This window comes from Pongo abelii, chromosome 8 (genome assembly GCF_028885655.2).
Source record: "Pongo abelii isolate AG06213 chromosome 8, NHGRI_mPonAbe1-v2.0_pri, whole genome shotgun sequence".
In the NCBI taxonomy this organism is placed as follows: domain Eukaryota; kingdom Metazoa; phylum Chordata; class Mammalia; order Primates; family Hominidae; genus Pongo; species Pongo abelii.
Window position 1 is genome coordinate 35103884 of NC_071993.2, and position 27529 is coordinate 35131412.

General features: G+C 40.6%; 1 protein-coding gene and 1 pseudogene across 34 annotated transcripts in view; both read right to left on the reverse strand.

Moving 5' to 3' along the window:
- The window catches only part of PARD3 (par-3 family cell polarity regulator), a 713016-nt gene that overhangs the window by 371688 nt on the left and 313799 nt on the right, over positions 1-27529 (reverse strand). The window lies entirely within an intron of this gene.
- Positions 608-15240, reverse strand: LOC129048424 (elongin-B-like; annotated as a pseudogene).

A 27529-nucleotide genomic window follows, 5' to 3' on the forward strand; every position in this document is an offset into this window, starting at 1 on the left:
TTCACTCTAGTTGCCCAGGCTGGAGTGCAATGGTGCGATCCCGGCTCACTGCAACCTCCGCCTCCCAGGTTTAAGTAATTATCCTGCCTCAGCCTCCCGAGTAGCTGGGATTACAGGCATGCACCACCACGCCCAGCTAATTTTGTGTATTTAGTAGAGACAGGTTTTCTCCACGTTGGTCAGGCTGGTCTCAAACTCCCGACCTCAGGTGATCCACCCAACTGGGCCTCCCAAAGTGCTGGGATTACAGGCATGAATATATGCAATTTTCTAATGACATATTAATGTTTCCATCCAAAAGCCAAGCATTTTTCTGAGGCATATTAAATCTATACCATTACAATTCTCACTCTGAAACTGACAATATAACCACTCTGATCAAAAATCTTCTAAACACTCACCTGAGTACAAGAGGAAATCTGAATAAGATTGTATACATTTTATATAAAGGCTGTATATTAATGTTATATAAATGTTAATATTGTGGTTGTGACAGAACAGGAAATTTTCTCAAAATCTTAACATTCAAATGAATCTCTCTGTATCATTTCTTATAACTGCATGAGATTCTATAATTAGCTCAAATTTAATTTTTTTTTTTTTTTTTTTTTTTTTTTTGAGACAGAGTCTTGCTCTGTTGCCCAGGCTGGAGTGCAGTGGCACAATCTCGGCTCACTGCAAGCTCCACCTCCCGGGTTCACGCCATTCTCCTGTCTCAGCCTCCCGAGTAACTGGGACTACAGGCGCCTGCCACCACGCCCGGCTAATTTTTTGTATTTTTAGTAGAGACGGGGTTTCACTGTGTTAGCCAGGATGGTCTCTATCTCCTGACCTCGTGATCCGCCCACCTCGGCCTCCCAAAGTGCTGGGATTACAGGCGTGAGCCACGGCGCCCAGCCTTTAAATTTTTTTTAAAGCACGAAGAGTTAAACAAAATCCCAGGTGCAAATTCTCAATGTCAAGGCCTACCACAATTGAGACTTAGGGTAGCTTCCTAACATTACTTCCGATAATATTCTTCTTATCACCCAATGTTTAGCCCCTACAGCCACTGCCGGTGCCCTGTAGCCTGTCCACACAGACAGCTCCCTGAACATGCACCACAGTAGACAACTGCATGGCGCACCAGTGCTGCAACTTCCATTATCAGGAACCTTTGCCCTCCTCTCCACCCACTTCAGTGTGTCCCATACTCTACAAGTCCTCCTCAAATGACAGCACCCCCTCCAACCCATCAGATCTAGTATTTGTGTCCTGGCACCAAGTGTTTTGCGGACTCAGAGAGGGGTCTCTGAGGACAGTTTAGCAGAAAGACTGTTTCTAATATATGGCAGGATTAAGGAATGACAACAAAGGGTATAGTGCCCTCTGCTCACATGAGGCAAGGGGAGCTGTGACATTCCCCAGAGGGCCACAGCTACACAAAAGCCGCAGCCAGGAAGGCTGAATAAGCCTGCCTTTTCCATCTTTCCACTTCTGTCAATGCCCTGCTGCTGCAGTCCTTGCAGGCACAAGGCAGATGGCATAGAGCCTGGACAGTCAGTGTGAGGGGCTGGCCTCTTGGCATATGGAGCAGAGCACACATAGGTGTGGAAGATCAAAGGAAACAATCCAGCTCAGACGTACTAGTAAAATTCCTCTGCCTCTTTCTCCTACTGCACCTTGCTTCTCCTTTTTTGTTTTTTTAAAGACAAGGTCTTGCTCTGTCACCCAGGCTGGAGTGCAGTGCAAGATCACAGCTCACTGCAGCCTGGAACTCCTGGGCTTAGTGCTCCTCCAGCCTCAGCTGCACCAGTAACTGAGACTATAGGTGGACACCACTACTCCCGGTTAATTAATTTTTTATTTTTTGTAAAAACAGGATTTCACAGTGTGGCCCAGGCTGGTCACAAACCCCTGGCCTCAAAGTGAAACTCCCATCTCAGCCTCCCAAAGCCTTGAGATTACCAGCATGAACCACCTCGCCCAACCTGTTTCTACTTTTAATAGCATCGGCCAGTTATTCAACTAGAGGACAAGTATTGACTCTATTCATTTTTATAACACATCCACTCTAGACACACACCCCAACAAAGTAGGAACAAAATGTTTTAAAGTTGGCGAAGATATATCAGTCAGGAACAAAAATACTTCCCAATTCGTTTTTTAAATAGATGTATTCCAATATTTTATTTTTAAACTTTTATTTTAGCTGCAGGGGTACATCTGCAGGCTTCTTTTCCTTTTTCTCTTTTTTTTTTTTTTTTGAGACGGAGTCTTGCTCTGTCACAAGCCTGGAGTGCAGTGGCGTGATCTCGGCTCACTGCAACCTCCGCTTCCCGGGTTCAAGCTCTTCTCCTGCACCATCCTCCCAAGTAGCTGGGATTACAGGTGCCTGCCACCACACCTGGATAATTTTTGTAATTTTAGTAGAGATGGGGTTTCACCATGTTGACCAGGCTGGTCTCAAACTCCTGACCTCAGGTGATCCACCCGCCTCAGCCTCCCAAAGTGCTGGGGTTACAGGTGTCAGCCACCGCGCCCAGCCCCTGCAGGTTTCTAATACAGGTAAATTTTGTGTCACAGGTGTGGTGTACAGATTATTTCACCACCCAAGTAATAAGCATAGTATCCAACAGTTGTTTTATTTATTTATTTATTTATATCATCACCCTCCTCCCTTTCCCTCTCCCTTTCCCTCTCTCCACCCTCATGTAGGCCCCAGTGTGTGTTCAGGGACTCCTTTCCTTTCATCCCCAGGGTAGAACAGAGTGGTTAAGGGGCATAAGAAATGGACATCAGAGGTGAAAAGCCTTTGACTTCTCTCTTCCTGCCTCTCAGGCGAGAGGGAAGGACCTGGCCTGAGGCAATGATGTAAATGACCAGCTACTTATCAAAACAGGCATTGGCTACTGAATCCTGTGCATAAAAATGTACTATTCCCAGGTCCTTTGCTAAGCCAGTACAGTTCAGGGGAAAAGTTAGTTGAGCCCCTGCCAGACACATTAAGGAGTGATCTGGCCACCCAGAGAGCAAACGGAAAGCAGTTCACAACAATGACTTTTCCTCTGTTATATATATTTCGGTGTCCCTATTTTGCTATGGTAGAGATACCATCTGGCTACTTCAACCAATAAATATTTGATTAGCATCTAACTAGACATCATTATCCTAGTGATTTTCAAAACTAATAAATATGGGGCCAAGATGTTGAGAGTCATTTACTGTAGAAAAGTAGAAAAAAAAAAAATCACTCTGAAGTGAATCCCATTCTGACCATTCATTCATTCATTTATTTGAGACAGGGTCTTGCTCTGTCTCCCAAATGGGAGTAGAGTGGTACAATCCTAACTCACCGCAGCCTTAACTCCTGGGCTCAAGCGATCCTCCCGCCACAGCCTCCCATGTAGCTGGGACCACAGGTGCCCCCCACCATGCCCAGCTACAGACACACACCACTATGCCCTGCTAATTTTTCTTTTTTTTTTTTTTTTAAACAGCACCTTACTCTGCCTCCCAAAGTGGACTGCAGTGGCACCATCATTGCTCACCGCATCCTTGAGCTCCTGAGCTCAGGGAATCCTCCTGCCTCAGCCTCCCATGTAGCTGGGACCACAGGTGCCCCCTACCACGCCCAGCTAATTTTTTTATATTCTGTAGAGACAGGGTCTCACTTTGTTGTCTAAGCTGGTCTTGAACTCCTGGCCTCAAGTTATCCTCCCGCCTCAGCCTACCAAAGTGCTGGTACAGGCATGAGTCATCATGCCCGACCTGGCTAATGTTTTTATTTTTTAAATTAATGGGTCTCACTATATTACCAAGGCTGGTCTCAAACTCCAGGCCTCAAGCAGTCCTGCTGTCTCGGTCTCCCAAAGCGCTGGGATTACAGGTGTGAGCCCCTGCCCCAGGCCTCTGACCATTCAAAAGGGAACAAATCCTCTAACAGATTGCTACTCTCCAGCGATTGGCTCAGGACAGGTAAAAGGCAAATGTTAGTAAATGTCCAACAGGGACAGTTAGAAGAGTACTAAATAAGATGAGAAGCCCAGATGAAAATAACTAAAGGTATTTACACACCTGGTACCAGAAACTTTCACTGAGAGAGTATTATGGAATTATTTTTCTGGATTCTTTTTGTACTTTCAGAAACATACCTTAATGAGCAATGAGGAGATTGAAGCTGAGACCAGGGGAATATAAGGTGGAAAGAAACTGAGAGAAGAAAAAAGAAGCAAGTTAGAGGGAGGATAGAGGGGCATGTGAGCAGGTAAGAGTGAGCTATTTTCCTTAAAATTAAAAAAAAAAGTAAGGTGCTGTGGCTCACGCCTGTAATCCCAGCACTTTGGGAGGCCAAGGCAGGTGGATCACCTCAGGTCGGGAGTTCAAGACCATCCTGACCGACATGGAGAAACCCTGTCTCTACTAAAAACACACAAAAAAAATCAGCCAGGTGTGGTGGTGCATGCCTGTAATCCCAGCTATTCAGGAGGCTGAGGCAGAAGAATAGCTTGAACCCGGGAGGCAGAGGTTGCAGTGAGCCAAGATCGCACCATTGCACCCCAGCCTGGCCAAGAAGAGCGAAACTCCACCTCAGAAAACAAACAAACAAAAATGTGTTTCTCTTGCAGATGTTAAACAAAAATGAACAAAATATGAGAAAGAAAAAAGACACTTTGGGAGGCTGAGGCAGGTGGATCACTTGAGCCCAGGAGTTCAAGACCTGCCTAGGCAACATAGTGAGACCTCGTCTCTACAAAAAATACAAACATTAGCTAGGCACAGTGGCACGCATCTGTGGTCCCAGCTACTCTGGAAGATGAGGCAGGATAATTGCTTGAGCCTGGGAGGTCATGGCTGCAGTGAGCCCATTTCATGCCACTGCACTCACACCTGGAAAACAGAGTGAGACTCTGTCACCAAAAAAAAAAAAGAGAGAGAGAAAACAGAAAAAAGTGGGGAGGCTTATGTTATTGTTATTTACAATATTGTTTTTCCTCATACATGTGCTGAGCAGGAGATGTGCTACCTTTCTATTTCCATATGGCCAACAGCCCCAGCTAGAATGTATGACCCACAAGGGGATAGAACGTATCTTTCTTCCTCACTGTCTCACCCTCAGTGCCCAAAACAGTGCCTGGAAAACTAAATACGGTTGATTCTAGTTTTGCACAATAGTTATGTTATATAAAGTAACTGTAAACACTGAATTAGCAAATACTCAACCATTGCTCCTAGGAGAACTACAAGGTTAGGTAGAGCCTGTGACCACAAACCTGTTGTTCACCATTCAATACAGGGCCTTACCTTAGGTGTGATCTGTATAAAGACATCTTACTTAATATATATTGTTGATTAAACTCACGGCCAACAGGACTATAACTCATACCTGAACAAAGCTTACCCAATACAAGTATTTTCTCCGGAAGGTGTATCACAGGCTAACTGTGCTTAGGAATGCTAGACAGCATGTTGGTCTTATGCTTGGGCACCATTTTAACAGCAAAGTCACCAGCAAAAAGCACGAAAAAGATGGCACCAAATAGCCCATGAAAAGGACACTTTTTTAAAATATGAAAACCAGAGCACGAAGGCAGTTTCCCATTCTTCAACCTCAACTGGAAACATATTAGTCAAGTGACTCAAACTGTTTGCATCCAACACATGTTCATGAATGAGCACAAAGGTGCCCCGAGTATTAATTTAGGAGCTACAAATAAATTTTAGCGAACAGCTAAAATCACAAATATGGACTTCACAAAGCATGAGAATTTTAGGTAAATATTTGCTAAATGAACGACTCTTATAAATCTTTAAAGGAACTATACCACTCCCTCTATCAGATTCCATTCCAGATACTGCTCTTGTGCTTTTTTTCCTCATAGGCAATCTTTTGACAGGAGTGTGCTGTTTCATTGCTCCTCTCCAGTACTCAACTAACATAGTTTTTGTTGTTGTTTCTTGTCGTTGTTGTTTTGCCAAGAGTGCCATAAACGTCTTTCCCTTTATCAACCCATATTTTTGAGCTCCATGTCCCTAGGATCTCATAGTATACAACATAGACCTGGTCTCTGCCCTCGTGAAGTTTTCAGTGCCCTGGAGAAGGTGGACACGATCCAGCACTTCAGTGTGATCCTGCTGCTTCATAAGTACACAGCACTACAGGAACATCTAAGAGAGGCACTGTCTTTAAGAGCTTTAGCAAAGACTTCAAGTGAAAAATAACTGCTAAATTTTACCTATGAACCTTTTGCATTCTCCTGCAGGCCACCTCTTGTGGAAAGTCTCTGACCACTCCTCCACAAGCTCCTTTCGTGGCTGCCAGATTGTGTCATTGTGTTTGCCACGCTGCCCTCCTAGGTTTTAGGACCTTCTTCCTCATTGGCAACCCACTCCTAGACAACCCCACCTTTCACTGTCATATCCACAGAGGCCAGGCCCTTAAAAGTATCTGAGACAAGTCTCAATCAATTTAGAAGTTTAGGCCGGGCACAGTGGCACACATCTGTAATCCCAACACTTTGGGAGGCCAAGGCAGGCAGATCACCTGAGGTCAGGAGTTCGAGACCAGTGTGACCAAGATGGTGCAACCCCGTCTCTATTAGAAATACAAAAATTAGCCGGGCGTGGTAGTGCACACCTGTAACTCCAGCTACTCAGGAGGCTGAGGCACAAGAATCCCTTGAATCTGGGAGGCAGAGGCGGCAGTGAGCCAAGATCATGCCACTGCACTCTAGCCTGGGAGACAGAGCAAGACTCTGTCTCAAAAAAAAAAGTTTATTTTTGCCAAGGTTAAAGATATGTCCCCAACACAGCCTCAGGAGATCCTGAGAACAATTGCCCAAGGTGATTTGTTACAGCTTGATTTTATACATTTTAGGGAACAGAAGTTATAAGCAGACATCAATCAATACATGTAAGGTATACACTGGTTTAGTTTGGAAAGGTAGGACAATGAAGCAAGGGATTCCGGGTCATAGATTCAAAGCTTTTTGACTGTCAATTGGTTGAAAGAGTTAGGTTATTATCTAAAGATCTGGAATAAACAGAAAGGAGTATCTGGGTTAATATAAGGGGTTGTGGAGCCCAAGGTTCTTACTATGCAGATGAAACCTCCAGGTAGCAGGCTTCAGGGAGAATAGATGGTAAATGATTTTTAATCAGACTTAAAAAGGTGCCAGACTCCTTACGAGAGAGATTTGCGAAGCCATTTCAAAATACATCAAAGAAATATATTTTGGGGTAAAATATTTTGATTTCTTTAAGGTCCAGCTACCTGTCATTTTGTTATATATTTTATTGCTACAAAGAGACTATAAGGTGGCTGTTTTAATGTTTTGGGTTTTTTGTTGTTGTTTTTTTTTTCTTTTGAGACGGGGTTTTACTTTGTCACCCAGGCTGGAGAGCGGTGGCAGGATCACAGATCACTGCATCCTTGAACTCCCAGCTCACACGATCCTCCTGCCTCAGCTTACCAAGTAACTGGGACTACAGGTGCACGCCATGATGACTGGCTAATTTTCTTATTTTTGTAGAAACAGTGTCATGTTGCCCAGGCTGGTCTCAAAATCCTGGGCTCAAGCAATCCTCCCGCCATGACCTCCCAAAGTGTTGGGATTACAGGCGCGAGCCAGCCTGTTTTAATGTTAATGCTGGTCAGTAATACCTGAATTCCAAAGGGAGGAAGGTATAAAAAGGTACATCCAATCCCCCTTTCCCATCATGGCCTGAACTAGTTTTCAGGTTTACTTTGGTATGTTCTTGGCCAAGAATGGGTCCATTCAGTGGGTTAGGGGTCTTAGAATTTCATTTTTTGTTTACAGTCTGTTTTGGTTTTGTTTCAGGGCAATGGTGGTGGTGCCTGGCCAGATGAATGGGGCAGGAGGAAGAGAATACATGAGCAGAGAAAACTGCAGGTGCAAAAGCCGGACACTGAAATTCAAGAGAATTAAAGAAACTACAAGAAATTCGGTATGGCTGTACCAGTGTGATTGGAAACAATGTGACTGGAAGGTGACAAAGCAAGCAAGGTAGCTCTGGATGAGGCAACTCAGTGTCTTCTAAGTCAGAGACTGTCAAATGTTGATGTGCAGAGAAACCACCTAGGAATCTTGTTAAAGAGCTTCAGTAGGTCTGGAATGGGTAGGATCTGAAATTCTGCATTTCAGTGTCCTGGTGACATCAGTGCTGCTGGTCTGAGTGACCATTACCCTTTTGTGACTCTGAGCAACAGGGCTATGTCATGCTATATACACATAATTGCTATATATAAAATAAATATATTATATATGTACACATATATAATTCAGCTGTGATTTTTAAAAATGTGAACTTCATACTGGCAGTCACGGATCCTCATCATTTCTCAGCTTGATTTATTCTATCCCTCCAGGCTTGGCCGTCTCCAAGTCATCCTCTACAAAGCACTCATGATACCTTTTCTAAACCACAAATCAGACGTCATAACTCAGAATTTTCGGTCTGCTTGGGGCACAATACCATTAGAGTACCCTCTGTGAGCTGAACAATGTCTCTGAATCCTTACACTCAACTGGAACACTCTGCAACTACAGAAGGCCAAAGAGGCTTCCCAGTTCTCTCTTCTGGGCCTCTTCTCACCCACTCTCTTCTCTAAGGTCGGCCAGGCAGGCACTGCCATCTCTGAGAAGTTTAACAGGTTTCTACAGCCTAAGTGAAATCATGCTTGATTTCACTTGTTAGATCTGGTACTTTCTCATCTGTCTGCCTCATTAAATTCTGTGATTCTACCCCCAGTTTTTAATCCAGCAAAGGACACTGAGAAAATGTTTGTTAAAGTGTTACTGTATAAATAAATTAAGAAAATGAATGATTTCCATCTAGAGGTACAGGACTTCCATCTATCTCTCTCCTTTTCACATTGATTGTCTCAAGTATTCAAAGGGCAATCTCTGTAGCAAAGAAACAATTACAGATGTTGGAAGGCCCCAGAGAACAAAAAAAAAAGGGTTTTCTACCAGGAAAAGGACAAAGAATTGCCGCTTCAAATACTGGTGATAAACTCCCTGGCTAGAAATCCCATCCAGGTTTTACTTTTTTTTTTTTTTTTTAACTATTAATTTTGCACTATGGTCCTTCATGCAGTGCTGACTCCCTTATGAGAATATCTGAGTGGGAGTCAATCTAAATTAATTCTTCACATATAATTTTATAGGTATATCTACACCAAATTCCTCATATCACTTCCATTTTACCAATTTAGTTCAACAATCATGTAATTAAATTTTAAAATTATAACTTCATCTAACAAGTAATTTGTCTTTCAAAAATTGACATTGACTATTGATTGCACTGAAGATATTCTCTAAATGCTCAATGCCCTCTCCTTTGACATTTGTCTTCTATTATTTTATTAAGGATTCAAGTACAGCAGTAACTGTCAAGCACTATTTCCCCCATTTCTTTATTATAACCTTTACTCCACAATACTATATAAAAGCGTAATCTTTTTCTCTTACCTGGGGACTAGCAATTTGCCAATTTCATTTGCCAGTTTTCTGTCACCTCAGGATGTGCGTTTGAAGCTCCTGCACTTTACAAGATTTTATAATTATCCCAGTGTATGTTGACCATCAACAATTACTTCACAGCAGCAAGCCTCTCTACAACTATGAGGTGTTAAATTCCACTCTAATCTCCATACTTCATTTTTATCAAAGCTGGGCTTTTCATCTTGCACATGAATTTTTTATTTTTATTTATTATTTATTTTTTTATTTTTTTTTTTGAGACGGAGTCTCACTCTGTCACCCAGGCTGGAGTGCAGTGGTGCAATCCGGACTCACTGCAGCCTCAACCTCCCAGGCTGAAGGGATCCTCCCACCCCTGCCTCCTGAGCAGCTGGGACCACAGGCACTGGGATGCACATGAATCTTCATGGTACTAAAACCCTTTTTTTTTTTTTTTTTTTGCCCCCAACATCTAAATCTCTTTTACTGGGGGAAGTGGGCCTCTCACGGACAGGCAGAGTGCCCTCTGTGCATGGCTTGCTCATGGGCACTGCTTCCTGTGTCCTGGGGCTTCCTAACCATGGGATGGGCAGGGCCTCAAGGGCGTCGTCCGCCTGGAAGCCCGGCAGCGCTGTGACCGGGGCTGTGGCCGTACACTTTGGCTGGTGAAGCTACACTCGCCCAGCGTCTTGCCAACATCCAAGAGCTGGTCATCCTTGTACAGCTGCTGAGGATGCCCTCGACGATGCACTTCAACTCAAACACCATGCTAGACACCCTGGCATCTGTGAAGATGGTGATGCAGCGGCGCTGGATCATGAGGAACACGCTATCTCTGCGGCCACCTCTCCCTTCAGCACACATGAGCGGCCACGCTCCGCTGGGTTCCCAGCAGCCAGCGCCCACAGCCCAGCATGCCATGCGCGGCCACGCTCCGCTGGGTTCCCAGCAGCCAGCGCCCACAGCCCAGCATGCCATGCGCGGCCACGCTCCGCTGGGTTCCCAGCAGCCAGCGCCCACAGCCTAGCATGCCATGGGCATGGCCCCCGCCTCTTGCCCACCCCACTAAAAGCTTTCTAAGGAGGTTTAAAAAGTCTTTCTTTCAAAGACAAATATCTACAGCTGGGCGCAGTGGTTCAAGCCTGTAATCTCAGAACTTTGGGAGGCTGAAGTGGGCAGATCATGTGATGTCAGGAGTTCTAGACCAGCCTGGCCAAGATGGTGAAACCCTGTCTCTACTAAAAATACAAAAATTAGTTGGGCGTGGTGGTGTGTGCCTGTAGTCTCAGCTACTAGGGAGGCTGAGGCAAGAGGCAGAAGAATCGTTTGAACTGGAAGGCCAATAATCCCTCCAGGATGTTCCATTCTGGTGAGGACAGGACAAAGAATACACATGTGAACATAGACTATGCCATGAGGACATCAGTGCTAGGAAAGAAAATGAAGTAAAGGATCGGATGCTGCCGGAAGTTGAAAAGCTTTATTTTCTACAGGGGGCGTATGACGGAAGCACTTTAAAAACATTCAAATGGCTCATTATCCACTTCTCTGTCTTAACTGTTCCAGTTTCAAATTAATTCCTTACCACACAACCCTGTACACACTGGCGATTAATAAAGCCATTTGGCACCAACTGGTTGCTCCAAGGCGGCAATAAGACTTCATGGCTCTGAAACATATGGCTGCATGTCTGTTTATATTACCTTCAAAGTGCAGACATCTTTCATAGCTAATCTAAACCATTCATTCTCCTCCTTAAGGAAAGATCAATGTAAAAGTAAACATGCCTTGATCATTTATAATAAGCCAATTAAGTCTGTAATCACTAACATTTGTTGAGCATTTACTATGGGTTATGTATATGCTAAGAACCTTAATGTCATGACTGATCAAATTCTCAGAATAAGGCTATAAAATAGGTTCTATTATTATTCCCATTTTATAGGTATTCCTATTTTACAGGTATGAAGACTTGGTGTTACAGAGATAAGATATCCTGGCAAAAGTTAATCTAACAATAATTAGTGGAGATAAAAATCCAAGCCTCAGTATCAAGCCACAGAAAACATGCTCCTATCCAGTATGCATGAAATCCAGGAACACCAAGAACTGAAAGAAAGAGACTCTGGCTTATTTGCACCTTTCTCACCTACATCTACCATCACTGCCATCACACGGTAGGAGTGCAGTAAATGCACATTAGCTGAACTCAACCACACTGCAAGTCAGAGCTGGAAGAAAAGACACTATTCATTAGACAATGACTCATCTCGTGCTTGGATCTTGTAATCGTTCTTCACAGGGAAAAAGGAAGACCATGAAAAAAATTTTAAGAATGAAATAAGTTCCCTTTAGCTAAGACAAGCAAAGAGAAAATTCATCACAATTTATTTTATTATTAGGGGATTTGTGAGAAGAAATGGGGAGTGGTACATTGAAGGAAGGGCACCATACAGAGAGAGAGAGACAGAGAGAGAGGGTATGCGTACACAAAACAAAATGCTCGTGCTTCATATCTATGTCAGGAACATTTACTGGGATTAACAGAAATGCGTTGGGTGCCCTTAATCTACACATTCACAAAGTATGTCACTAACGTCTTTGCCTCCCGAAAGTGTTGGGATTACAGGCATGAGCCACCATGCCCAGCCTGTCAATACAGTCTTGTATATTTTCACCAAGAGTCTTCCCAGTCAAACGTTTAGTCAATTTAAGATAATATCCTTAGCACTCAGTACACACTAACTCTTTCTTACATACACCGCTCCTATATTAACCTCAACAAAAAGTGGAAAATCCAGGGCAGTACTTAAGACCTCCCCATCCAAATGTCACACTTGTTTGTATACTCTTTGAGTTATATATGTGGTTCTAACACTTCACCAGTCATTAAAATGATGTGGGAATACTCTGTAAAATGCTGGTTCCAGGATGCCCATCAGAAATACTGAAATTTGGTCTAGGAAGAAGCCCAGGAATTACTTTCACAAGCTCTTCAGGTCATTGTAACATGCAGCCAAGACTGCTCTAGAAGAGCAATAAGAAGAGCATTGCATATCAGCCCTAAGGGACCTCATGAAAAATACAGATTCTGAATGAATAGGTCTGGATGGGGCCTGAGACTGCATTTCCATCAAGTCCCCAGATGATGGAGTCACTAGCCACACTGGCTATTTAGATGCAGCTCCTCAGTTACCCTTGCCTCATTTCAAGGGCTCTACAGCTTCATGGAATTAGTGGTCACAGGATCATGCAAAAACACATCTCTCTGAACTTTTTTTAGTATTAAGCAATGTTATTAATTTTTTAGTATTAAGCAAGGACACCGAATTTAGCTAGAGAAAAGTATAATTAAATAACCATTAATTATATACTCTCAGTTCTATTAACTTTTAATCACTCAGAAAAGATCTGAGGGATTTCCACTACTTCTTTCTAACTTGAAAAAGTTATATAGAAATAATTGTTTTTCTACTTATCAAACATAGGGCAAAATAATCTGCATTTTCTAACACCTCTTTGAATTTTTTCATGAAATATGTTTATGTTTGTCCCTCTTGGGAATGATAACACATGCACATGACTCCCCAAGGAAGTAAACAAATTTACAGAAGCATTTTTTTATTAAAGTGCTATCTTTAGAACTAGCTCACTGTGACAATTCAAATCCTACTGCAAATTTGTATACAAAACAGGAAATTTCAATAACAATCAAGGAAAACAATAATTCTCTATTTAGCATTTTAAGAAAACCAAACAAATGCTTGGCTGCTTTTTAATTGAGGAGATAAAGCACTTTAATATTGATAAAGCATTTCTGTTATTTAAGTAGCACTTTTACAACTCTAAAGCCAAGAACTTTATCCATAACTCTGCCAGTCTGTCAGACAACCAGGCAAACAGAATTCAACCCAGTTGTGGTTTCCTAGGCAACAAGCACAGATAGAACCACTGGGAAAAAAAAAAAAAAAGAAAACAAGAAAAAGCATCGCAGCATTTCCAGTAGGCTTAAGAAATGCATTTTAATTGTCAAAATGTCACAGACAACAATATTGAAAATCATTTCCTTGGAAATGATTCAAAGCAGAATGCCATTTTCATTACAGCAAACGAGGTGTGGAAAAATAGAAAAATTAGATTCCCTTCCTTTGCTCTGAATTAAGTAGGGATGGTGATCAATCTTATTTGATTTTACAAAATGTATCTACATTAGTACAGATTTCTAATATGCCTCCTTAGTTTTCTCTGCAAATATTACCATACATTGATTCAACATAAAAAGAAGAGTCATCCAGGGTGACAGGCTAGCATAGGATGAAGCATGTGGCTGAAGATCATCTGCTGCAAAGACAGGCTCGTACCTGCTCAGGTCTTAATTCACATGGTAAACCACACATTTCAAAACACAGATTCAAACAGAACAAGGCTGTCCACATTCACGCGCGGCTCTAGTTTCCTCATCTATAACAAAAAGGGCTTACCTTCTATCTTAAAAACTTCTGGCCCTAACAGCTTTTGATTTTTAGAAATAAAATATAGAAGGGCTGTTCTGTCTAGAAAGACTGCTTACAAAATAAATACTATATTCTAAAGCATTTTAAAACTTTTTCTTTATAGGACCTAAATATTGACAGTTAACCTTTAGAAAATAATATTTGAAATGTCCTACCACATGGCTATTAAAATGTCTAAATTTTACGCCAGCTTTTGTAACCCTGATGGCATTTACTCTTATATCCTTGTCAGAAACATTTACTTGGATTAACAGAATGTGTTGGGTGCCCTTAATCTATACTTTCACACAATATGTCACTATAATCTTGTGAAATCATCTGTGTTTTCTTCCAAAGAATCTTTTCAGTCAAACGCTTAGTCAATTTAGAAACTTAGGTCGAATTGATTAAGTAATTCAGTCAAAACTACCAATTTAGTAGCTGCAGGCAAATATCGCTAAAGCGTTTTTCTGATAATTCGCCTCTCAATGATAGGTAAATTAGGGAATGAATAGCAAAATGGGAATTCCAAGAAAGAAAGTGTTTACCATTTTTTCTGTCTACCTTGTATATCCACAAAGCAAGATTAATGTATTATAATTCATTTTTCCGAGCCAACCACCTGCCATTGAACTTCATTAGATCAATGTTAATGCCTTAGTCAATCAGTTGCACTACTGGAGTGGTCTTGAGTATCTGGCTGCATCTGTGCATATTTCCCTTTGTGATACATACTTCTCCTCATATAAAAGCTAGTACAATGCAAGACATGCAAGTTATAAAAGAATAAGTTGATAATGCAAAGCAAAGTAAATGCCCAGAAATGGAAGCACATGCATACATTATCTTATTCCAATGTCTTCAATCAATTCAAAAAAATGTGACCTGTCTGCGTGTGGCACAGGGGATCTCTACTCCTGGCTCATACCATTGCATGAGAGAGAATTATTAAATTTTCAGGAATTTCTGAGAGTTGATGGTTAAATAAAATTATTAAAAATTATAATACAGGCCAGGCACGGCGGCTCATGCCTGTAATCTCAGCATTTTGGGAGGCCAAGGCAGGCGGATCACCTGAGGTCAGGAGTTCCAGACCAGCCTGGCTCACATGGTAAAACCCCATCTCTACTAAAAATACAAAAGTTAGCTGGGTGTGGTGACAGGCACCTGTAATTCCAGCTACTCGGGAGGCTGAGGCAGTAGAATCACTTGAACCTGGGAGGCGGAGACTGCAGTGATCCAAGATAGTGCCATTGCACTCTAACCTGGGCAACAAAAGCGAAACTCTGTCTCAAAAAAAAAAAAAAAGAAAAGAAAAGAAAAGAAAATTATAGTACATAAACTTCCAACTAAATTATTTTAAAACAAAGATAATACTCAAAACTCTTCATGTTCTAATTATTTTACTATATTTTATTAGTATCTACACACATGATGCATCTTCTCCATCTGTTATCATGGAAATATCATATTATGGTTTGCTACCATGCATCTCATCCCAACTCAACATTCAGTGACATCAATTTGGTAGCCTGAATCTGGCCATAATACTCATATTTACACCATGGAAATGGGAAAATGTGACAAAGCCAGGTTTCTGTGGTTTTCAGAGAGCTGGCTATTAAACATTTCCCAACACAGCAGTGGATCTAGAGAACCCACAGAAATTCCCTACTCTCCCCTAGTCACCAAAAATACATGGCGCTACAAGATTATGTAGCAACTCTATGGAATCCAGAAACACCTACTGAAGAAACTGTTACCTGACGAGATGGCTATGGCATAAGAAAGGTTAGACAGGAGAGCACCAAAGAGAAGTTTTACCAGACAAAGAGAAAAGAGAGTGCCTAGAGTTAAGCAGGAAGAAGACTCATCCAAGAAATTCAGAGGCCCAGCGTGCTAGTCATGAGGTAGAAGAGACAAGACTGCAAAGACACAAAACAATTCTTATACACTTGAACAAAACATACCAGTATTCTTAACTGTACTGGGAAGCTACTGAAGGTTTTTAAGCATGGAGGTAGAAGGAAGAGAGATGTGAATTATTAAATGATCACACTTGACTAAACTGGAGAATGGATCAAAAGACTGCCCAAGAAAAGATGCAGAAAAAGTGACCAGAAAGCAGGTCCAGTGCCTCCAAACTTTCCTGATAACATAGCCCTGTTAGGAAAACCTTTCCGGGCATGCAGCTGTATAGGACTTTTATTTAATGATCACTTAAATGCTCAATTCCACTAATAAAAAATTATTAAACATATACAAGGAATAGGAAATTTTACAATGTGAGATAATAAAATACAGATATGTTAAGTCCTGATTTTTTTAAATAATTGTTGTTCTCCTAATCCCCATGTTGATCAAAGGTCCCCATTCGTTTTCCACACCTCAATGGTTCCGCATCACACTTCACAGATCACTGATGAAGCCAGCTTTGGGAGATGAAATGTAGGATGCACTGGTAACAGGACTGATAAGGTCTGCAGAGCTGGAGCCGATTCCACTGTCAGGGAAGACCAAGCTCATGCTCAGACATTCCGCACTAGGAAAAACCTCTTCAAAACTTAGCACCATGCCTGTGACCAACTTCCAGCCCCCCACCCCAATTTGCCTACTGAAGACAACACAATGGTTGAGCCCAATTTCCTGGCACTCAATTTCGCCGGGGGCAAATAGAAAATGTTAAACTCATTGAGATGCCATTGCTTCCTAACTATTTGTACTCATAAACAAAAAAAGCAAAAACAAAAAACAAACAAAAACCCACAACTCAACACAAGCACAGTGGTCACTGTGTTCTGGCATCCTACTGCAGACAAGCAGATCTGCCCATCATTGCTTCTCACACCTGCCAAGTAAGACCTCATCCAACACACAGTCACAGTGCCCACAGAAACGTCAGTCTACAGTTCTGTAAGAAGTTCATCAGAGTCCAAATAAAGGAAAAGCTGAATTGGCAAGGAGAACCCACATTTACTGGTACTCTTGGAAAGATTCATCACTCAGATAATCAAGGGTAGACTCACTACATTTTCAGACATAGCTCTGAAAACTGAATTTAGAGCCAGGGTGCTCCTGATGTTAACTTACTTTTAAGCATTTGCAAAATAAAAGCAATGATTCCAAATAGTGGTCTCTGAATACCCTTTCCCATTAATAGGGGCAAGGCTACTTTTGAGAAATGACTGATTCCAGGTATGGGGCAGAAAATACATTAGAAGAGCATGAAACACACTGTCACAGCAGGTGGTGAGGATGCTGCTACCAACAGCTCTCAGGTCAGCTTAGAGGGGTCTGGCTATTCAAATGTGGGGCAACTGAAACATCAGTAAGAAGAATAATGCAACTGGCTGCAATAATAACTATGTTGATGTTTGTGAGTTCTTAATGATATCATTTAAAAAGAAAAAAAAAACAGTAAACATGAACCGTGAGGATGTGGCTCTATAAAACCAACTTATTTTTTCTGAAACCAATAAAGGAAGAGGCCAGCCATGGTGGCTCATGCCTGTAATACCAGCATTTTGGGAAGCTAAGGTGGGTGGATCACTTGAGCTCAGGAGTTTGAGACCAGCCTGGGCAACATGGCAAAACCTGTCTCTACAAAAATACAAAAATTAGCTGGGCATGGTGGTATGCACCTGTAGTCCCAGCTACTTGGGAGATTAAGGTGGGAGGATGCTTGAGCCCAGGAGGTCTTGGCAGCGAGCGAAGATTGCATCACTGCACTGGGTGTCTAGCCTAGGTGACAGAGTAAAACCACGTCTCAAAAGAGAAGAAGAAAAAAAAAAAGAAACAAAAAACTGATAAAGAGATGAAATTAAGCATTTGGCCTACACTTTCCATATGAACTGTATACCTCAGAGTAACTGGCAAGAATAGCTGAGAAGGAAAAGTTTCTGTTTATAGAAATATTCCCCTAATAAATAAAGGAATTACAGTAATAACAAGTAGACAGATAAAAGATCCAGGTAATCATTACCAGGGGCTGCTCACGAAATGATGAACAATCACACTCCCGCCATCTGCTGATGGAACCATACAACAATGTCTGGAGATAATATTATTACAAATTCAAATCAGAGTTATATTAAGACTCTACATCCACCTATCAGTTTATAAGAAACACCGAGGTTATAGAACATGGTAGCTACCACAGGGATGGATTCAGCGAAGTCAAGACAGGAAGAAGCTGCAGGAGAAAGCAAGCCCGATTTCAATGCAGAAACTGAAACACATGCACAGGGGTCAGGCAGGAGGAACAACCTACAGATTAAAAGAATCCGAAGAGATATATCAATCAAATGTAAGGTGTGGATTTTGTGTGGATTCTAAACCAGCCAAATATAAAGCAACATTTACAAAACATTCAGATATTTTAATAACACTATTACATATAGCATTAAGTATTTTGTTATTAAACAGTACTATTTTTAACATTTCATGTTTTGAAAATGTATACTAAAACATTTTCAGAAGAAGTGACATGAGGTCTGAAATATGTTTCAAAATAATCCTGTTGGATGAGTTCGTAGGAGTATAGATGCAGCAAGATTAGCCATAAATTAATAATTGTTAGAGCTGATAGTTGAGCTGTGTGTTTAAAATTTTCTGTAATAAAAAACGAAATAATGTGATCCAGCAATGCAGAAGATTATAAAGACTAGTGAAAAATATCTAATGTAGTAACACTAAATACCATTGGTCTTCCTATCTGTTAGTTCCACATTCATGGATTCAAACTGAATCCACGGATTGAATGTCAACATATTGGAAATACTTGAAAAAGAAAATAAAAATAACAAATAATGCAAAAATTAAAAATAACGCTAATAAAAACAATATAGTATAACAACTATTTATATAGCGTTTACATTGTATTAGGCCTTATAAGTAATCTAGAGATGATTTAAAGCATACAAGAGGATGTGTGCAGGTTATATGTAAACTATTACACGATTTTAAATAAGAAACTGAGCATCTTCATATTTTGGTATCTGCAGGAGTTCCTGGAACCAACCCCCAAGCAATACTGAGGGATGACAGTGAGAGCTTTTCCCCACAATTAAGGTTATATTTTTTTAAAGAAAAGCTACCTAAAGTCACACGTTCACCATAATAATTTCTACAATATTTTCTGCACTACAGTGTAATAAATCTCTTTAGAACAGGTTGTGCTGACTTTATACAACATTCATTGAGAAGAGGTATGGTTTTACTGAAAAGAATTGCTAAATCAAGCCTCCTAAAATGCTGTTCCTCACAAGCTAAATGAGCTAGGAAGCAACATGAAATTTAACAAGATGATCAGTGGGTCAAGATGTGGCCTCAACTCAATTTACTTAGATGTGCTTTGACTATGAAAAGAAATAACAAATACTATTGTAGTGTGATTTCTTCCATCTTTAAAAAAGATGAAACGCATTTAACTATAATAAAGTTACAAATGTAAAACAGTTGCATTTTACCCACACATACTTAGATCTTGGAAAATAATTCAAGGGGCAATGAAGCAATATACAAAAACCGTGACGAAGAAATGTAAAGAAGTGCTTTCCCCCCCCCCCCCACCTCCTCAAAGAAATTCTTATATTATTTGGTTTCCTTAAGATATATTACTATAAGATGTTCAAAAAGATTATATTTACCAATAAGATTGTAGGTAAGCAGGCAGAAAAAAAAAACAAAAATTTCAAATATGAGTAGCATAGAATCGAGAAGCTTGAAACCCACAGGAACTGACAGCAAATTATAAGAAGCAGTCAGATGTAGAAAGAGACACTTCAGTATTTCTCAGCTTCATTTGATTAATAATTCTTTTAAAAGTCTAAGGGAGATGCACAAGTGTGGTATGTAGGTATTCATTTCAAAGACAGTGTTTAGGAAAATAAATCTAGAAAATAATCCATGGAATATAACATCTCATTTATTTAAGACGTATTAGTCACTGTCCCATGAGTTTTATACACATCATTCTCATTTCATACATGCCATTTATGTCATGCTTTATTCCTGCTATGAATACTTGAAGTAAAAAGGCCACTATCCCCTGGGCACAGTGTTGCTCACACCTGTAATCTCAGCACTTTGGGAGGCCAAGGCAGGAGGACTGCGTGAGGCCATGAGTTCGACACCAGCCTGGCCAACATGGCAAAACCCTGTCTCTACTAAAAATACAAAAATTAGACAGGGGTGGGGGTGCACGCCTGTAATCCCAGCTACCTGAGAAGCTGAGACACAATAATCTCTTGAACCCAGGAGGCGGAGGTTGCAGTAAGCTAAGATTGCACCACTGCACTCCAGCCTGAGCAAAACAGCAAGACCCTGCCTCAAAAAGAAATAAAAAATAAACAAAAATTAAAAAGCCTACATTAATACTCACTTTCCAGCCAATAAATAAGGATAATCACTTATGTGTGAACAAAGACAAATAAAGGTAATGAATCACTGCAACACATACACACACTCCTACCTTTTTTAGACACTTAGAATAGCACCAAAGTAATAGCCCTGACTCTTGCATAAGAAAGTATAACACATATATCATCATTTTCATTACCAATAGATGGTGAAACATCATTTACTGTAGATGAGTCCAGAGGAAGACATACAGCAGCCAAGTTCCTGAGAATAAAAGTACGCCCCCAATGGTTATTCAATTTGTTTAGCTCAAGATTTTTTTCTCTAAGTACCTGTTCTTTTGTTTTTTAAGTTGATAAGGAATAATATAACTACAAAATTATAGCTAAATCATCCTCTTAAGCAATAAAGCTTTGTTCTTAGATTTTAACAAAATGCAGCAGTCTAGAATACTTTGACAATAAAAAGAGCATATGAAGATGGATGATAAATTAAAAACCAAATAGTTATTGTTTCAGATGTGCTTTCAGTAGCTATGTTTTCTAATCAAGGGTATCTCCATTTTCTACGATGATAGTCTATTGCTCTGGACACTCAGCAAGCATATACCAGGTGAGGATACAGACACAAAAAGTTATTTGTGAGGTTTCCATATAAAATTACAACCTTGGAGAATGTATACAAATTGAAACAGATTTTTTAAATTGCATCCAGTGGAAAATAGTGTGAAATATTTTCTCAGTGTTAAAAAAAAAAAAAATCCCATTAAAGGAATATGCTAAGATATGAAGTACACATTTAAACATGGATCTGTTGAAATTTTATATTTATAACATATGAATAGTCTTTTATCATGCTGCATTATCTAGAACCTGAAATGAATTAAGCATACTCTCTATTTCTCTTAGCCAACTCTGCCCAAGACCATGCGGCCCTTCCTTTTGATGTCCACTGCTAGTTTGACAGGGCTGAGAAGAAAGGAGAGTCCAGCCATGTCTCAGTGTCTGTGGGAGATTGGTCTCAGATGCCTGAGAATGCTCAAGTCCCGGATATGACATAGCATAGTATTTGCATATAACCCACACACACCATCCAGGACACATTAAGTCATCTCTACATTATTTATAATACCTAATACAATGTAACTGCTATGTAAATAGTTGTTATACTGTATGATTTAGGGAACATCGACAAGAAAAAAAGTCTGTACATGTTCAGTACAGATGCAATTTTTTTCAAACATTTTCAATCCATGTTGGTTGAAGCCATGGATATAGAACACACAGGCACAGAGGGCTGACTACATACTTGTTGAATGCAAAGCATCAAACCCGTGCTACACACACACAGGGATGATGAAGATGTGATTCTGACTTTATAAAACCTTATGTGCTACAGAGGTCTGGAAGTAGCTACAAAATAAAGCAGAATGTAGGACACACACAAAACTAGAAAAGGGTGCTATGCTTAAGAAAATTTTAATTATCTAAAAGATTAGTAAATGCCCAAGAATGCACTTTTTCACAATCGTAAGAAGAAAGTAAGTTGTAAAACAAAAATGGCCTTTAGGTCAATGTGCTCATGAAGACTCATTAGAACCAATCTTCCACCATTTTTAAAGTCTCTGTCCAAAACAGAATTATTAAAAATGTCTAAAATAGGCCAGGCACGGTGGCTCACACCTGTAATCCCAGCACTTTGGGAGGTCAAGGTGGGCGGATCACCTGGGGTCAGGAGTTTGAGACCAGCCTGGCCAACATGGCAAAACCTCATCTCTACAAAAATACAAAAATTAGCTGGGTGTGGTGGCTCATGCCTGTAATCCTAGCTTACTCAGGAGGCTGAGGTGGGAGAACAGCTTGAACCCAGGGCATGGAGGCTGCAGTGAGCCAAGATCACACCACTGCACTCCAGTCTGTTATGTTCCAATAACAAAAGTTACATAAAATAACATAAATTATAATAACATAAAATGAATACAGTAACATAACTTGTGTTACAATAATTTAATGCCTAAAATTAAAGTAAGTCATACAGAAGGGAAGAGGAGAGCTTGAACAAGAGAGAGTACCAGTGAAGAACAAAACTTCCTAACATGCACAATATTCACAACCTATACATAATTTTTCTCACCAAAATTTCACATCTACAGCACTAAAAAATTACTATATTACTTTTAATTGTGCAAAAGAGCCAAAAATAACCAATTTGTTACCACAGATTTTTGTTTTTTATCAAGCAACCACGATTATATAATTGCTAGAGTTTTATTTGTATAAATATTGCCCCATATGGCTCACCTAAATAAAAAATGGTCTCAAAGAAATACTCACTGATATAGTTTGGATACTTGCCCCCTGCCCAAATTTCATGTTGAACTGTAATCCCCAATGCCGGAGGTGGGGCCTGGTGGGAGGTGTCTGAATCCTGGGGACGATTCCTTCATGGTTTGGTGCTGTCTTCATGACAGTGAGTTCTCAGGATATCTGATCATTTAAAAGTGTGTGGCACCCCCCTCTGCCCGACTTGCTCCTGCTTTCGTCATGTGACGTACCTCCTCCCCCTTCAACTTTCACCATGATTGTAAGCTTCCAGAGGCTTCCCTAGATGCCAAGCAGATGCCAGTGCCATGCTTCCTAGAAAGCCTGCAGAACAGTGAGCCAAGGAAAGTTACCCCAGTCCCAGGTATTTCTTTATAGCAATGTAAGAATGGGTGAATACACTCAGTAGATCATTACTGTTCATTACTTTCCTTCCCAAAATACTGAAATCAAAATGATCAGCCCATTAATATCACTGGGTCAGATGCTCATTTCATATTATCATGGAAGATGATCTATTTGTAAAGTGCATTATTTTCACACTACCGTAAATATTTAAATGTATGTAAAATGTGGTAGGCAAAATAATGCCCTCCCACCCCCCTCCCCACCAAAAAAAAAAAAAAGACGTCTACATCTTAATCCCTAGAACCTGCCATGTTACCTTACATCGTACATGTGATTAAGGTAAAGACCTTGGCATCAGGACATTACCCTAGTGGTATGTAATGAATGTTGTGTCTACCAAAACTCCAGAGTGGAAATCCTAATCCCCAAGGTGATGGTATAGTATGTGGGGCCTTGTGGGAGGCTGTGTCCTCATGACTTGGATTAGTGCCCTTATTAAAATGACCCAATGGAGCTTGTTTGCTCCTCCCACCATGTAAAGACGTATTGAGAAGTAAAGATCTATGAGAAGGCAAGCCTTCACTAGACACCAAAACTGCTGGCACCTTGATCTTGCACTCACAGCCTGTAGGACATAAGAAATGAGGTTTGGTTGTTTATCAGCCACCCAGTCTAAGGTATTCTGTTGAAGCAGCCTGAATGGACTTAGACAGTGGGCTCATTTGGATGATCCTGAGTCTCACTCAATTCAAGACTATGTAGTCACATGAGTCTTAAACGTGGAAGAGAAGGTCAGAAGGGAAGAGTCAGAGAGAGATGTAACCATAGAAGAAGGGTCCACAAGGTACAAGGTTGATAACGCTAGAGATGGAGGAAGGGCCATACACCAAGGAAGGCAAGTGGACTCCAGAATGTGGAGAAGGCAAGAAAACAGATTCCCACCTAAAGCCTCCCGCAGGAAGGCAGCACTGCCAACCCTGGATTTCAGCCCAGTGAGATCCACACCAGACTCTGACATGCAGGACTGTAATAAACTCTTAAGCCCTAACATGGTGATGATTTGTTATAGCAAGAATAGACTAGTACTAATTGTGTGTGTAGTGATATATAGACATAGACACACACACACACACACACACACACACACACTCAGAACTACATATACCCTGCTTTCCAAAATTGGAAAAAATAAACTATACATTAGACTTGGCGAGGTGTGGTGGTGACTACCTATAGTCCCAGCTACTGGGGAGGCTCAGAGAGGATTACTTGAGCATGGGCAACATAGCAGGATCCCATCTCAAAAAAAAAAAAAAAAACAACAACTTTGATTAAACTAATTCCCCACTTTTGAAGAAAAGAGAAGACAGATCTTACACAAGGGAGAGAAGTGAGGAAGGCAGAGCTGGTGACTTCTCTTCTGGCAGAAGCACAGACACAGGCCCATGCATATCCCTGCCCAGCTGGCTTTCCTCCCCCTCCTCATAAGGGATCCAACTGAACCATGGATCACAGACACATACTCCGAATTAAATGCAGTCTTGTGCATCAGTGTCCTTGTTTCTGCCTCCCATTCCCAATTCCCTTATTCTGGTTATTAAAAAAAAATTGGCTATTATCAAATATTAGTAGATACTCATGTACTACTTAGATAAACTGATCACCAGCTGGTTTTTCTTGTTCTAAGCCACAAATCATTAGGCTATAACATCTCTGCCAAGCAATACAATATTCTTTTCCAATTCATTAACACAAATTCTGTATTTTAAATAAATACTTCTCAAGCTGTTTTAAATAACAAATTAATGAATGAGTCGGCCATGGCTCAAAATGACATTTTAATTAAATGTGATGATAGGTTGAGTACCCTAGCAGTTCGCTAAAATGCCCTTTGCTTACACTTTTTCCATATTATGGTTGGGCAGAGGCATCCGTAACTGATCTAACTGTAATTTCTCATCTTAAACATGGGATCTATCTTTAAAAGATAATTTATTTTTCTTAAATTACATGCTATTCCTATAATCCTTCCATATATAACCTCACTAAATATCAGCTCTGTGTGTGCATACGTATATATGTATTTGTATATACAGACATTACATACTTTTTTTAAAAATTACTACCAAAGTACTACTAAAAAGACAAGAAAAAGAGGCTTTGTGTGATATGGTAGAAACACACCGCAGGATAGACAATAGGCTGCTGTGATGGCTATTACATATTCACCCTTTCCTCTGTGAGGAGGAGTGGGAAAGTGATTTATAGTGGCTGTTTAATCCCTAGGGTAGAAAATTTAAGGTGCAGAAAACTTTCTACAAGTTTTAGAGAGAACATAGGTAGAAAGGCATTCTATGCTGGGAATACACAGTGTGCCAGTACACAAGAATAAACAGGTTGATGGTTTGGATTTATGAGAACAAGAAAGGAGAAATAGTAGATGATGTCATAATGCTCCTTTTATAGAGTTACACAAATCATTCATTTCATATATGGTTAACTGCTTTCAAATGCCAGTGAGAAAAGTAGTTAAAGCAGGGATCAGTTCTGAGACATGGAGATTTTATAAAAACGAGCTTTACTCTGGGAAAGTGCTATCATCAACTCATTCTTGAGCAAGACTATGCTCACTGCACTTCCACGTTCACAAGCCATGCAGTGCACACACTGGAGCCCCAGATTTTTTTTTTTTTTTTTTTAAGAGATGGGGTCTCACTCTGCCACCTAGGCTACAATGCAGTGGTATGATCACAGCTCACTGCAGCCCGAACTCCTTGGTTCAAACGAGCCACTTGCCTTGGCCTCCTGAGTAGCTGTGAGCCACCAGGTACAGCCATTTTTATTTTTCACTCTTTGTAGAGATGGGATCTTACTATGGTGCCCATGTTGGTCTTGAACTCCTGGCCTCAAGTGGCCCTGCCACGTCTGCCTCCCACAGTGCTGAGATTACAGGCTGAGCCAATGTGCTTGTCCCCAAGATTAAAAAAAAAAAAAAAAAAAAAGAAAGAAAAGTATTTGTTGATATGTAGGCAATAAATTGACAAATAATAGTTTGTAAATTACTAATTTACCAATCAATATAAATAAATTGAGTAAACACAAAATAACACCATGAATTAATAAACTGATTTAGACTTCTTTTTTTCCTTTAAAATGTAGCCCAGAGAGAGACTACTAGCTGTCCATTCCATGGAAAAGTTAGAGGTGAGAATCTCAGAGGCACACTTATCAGCACCTTGCTGGCTTGTGGGCAGCTTTCTCTTAGTCACTGAAAGAAAAAGGAGTCACTGGTTGGGAGTGACTCAGAAATTCTGAGATACGAGGCACCTCTCCAGCTGGGTAGAGGATCTAGGCAAGAGCAAACAGAACTGGGGACACAAAGCCACTGCTGACACTAAAAACAACGAACAAATAAATAAGCAAATGTATTCTCAAGAAGTATAGGAGAGATCTATATCAAGTGCAGCAAGAAGAGGGGAAACGATTATATCTGCCAGGCTTTCATGCTGACAAAATAATCCACAATATGGGTCTCTGTGTGACATGCACCAACAGAAAAAAGAACCCAAATACCTGGTTGGACTGAAAGATAAAAACAAAAAAAAAGAACTCTTGTTTATTGACCAGTGTACAATCTAATCTTGGCAAATGAAACAAACACTTTCACGCAATTATTTTCTCCATGTAACACACGTCTTATTACCATTTGGAAATGGGATTTCTTGCTTTGATTTAAATAGGCTTTCTTAACATATTCACAGCTACATTCCCATTACAAATTTTCAAGTGTAAGTAACTATTTCTGCTTCCGATAAACAGGTAACATAATTAGGCAAGTAAGGCTTATTCCCATGCAAAGGTAAGAGTACCAGGCAAGACCTCAGAGTCAAGTCAAATATAGTCAAGGGTAAAAAGAAGTGAAGAGGGAAGAACTGGGCAGTGGGGAAATCTTTTGTGTGGGAAAAAATGAATGTGTAAACCTGTTCTTCCCTAAGATTTCATCAGGTTTTGAATGATACAGAGAGCTTTGTGCACAGGGCGTCCAGTAGCACATGGTTTGGGTCTAATTTCAAAGGTAAATTCTGGTGAAATCTGTGACTCACGCCATCCTAAAGGGCCACATGTCAAGGCTCTGTGGATACCCTACAGGCAGCCCTGTGGACCCCCAACAGGTAAGCCTTTCCAGATGAATGCCAGGCCAATGTCTACATCTGATGACATGTGGCAGAATACCTCTAAAAAATAATACTTCCCCGGCCAGTGGACTGTGCCAGTTACTATTATAAAGTGTAAAATAGTATATTACACACGTGTAAAGATTTTTAATTTCAGGCGTCACAGAGATGCAATTAAATACATGGGCCAAATGTTTATTCTGCTTAAAGACAACTTAGAAATACTGATGCCAGGCTGCATGTGGTAGCTCACGCTTGTAATCCCAGCACTTTGGGAAGCTGAGGCAGGCTTGAGGTCAGGAGTTAGAGGCCAGCCTAGCCAACATCATGAAAGTCCATCGCTACTAAAAATACAAAAATTAGCCAGG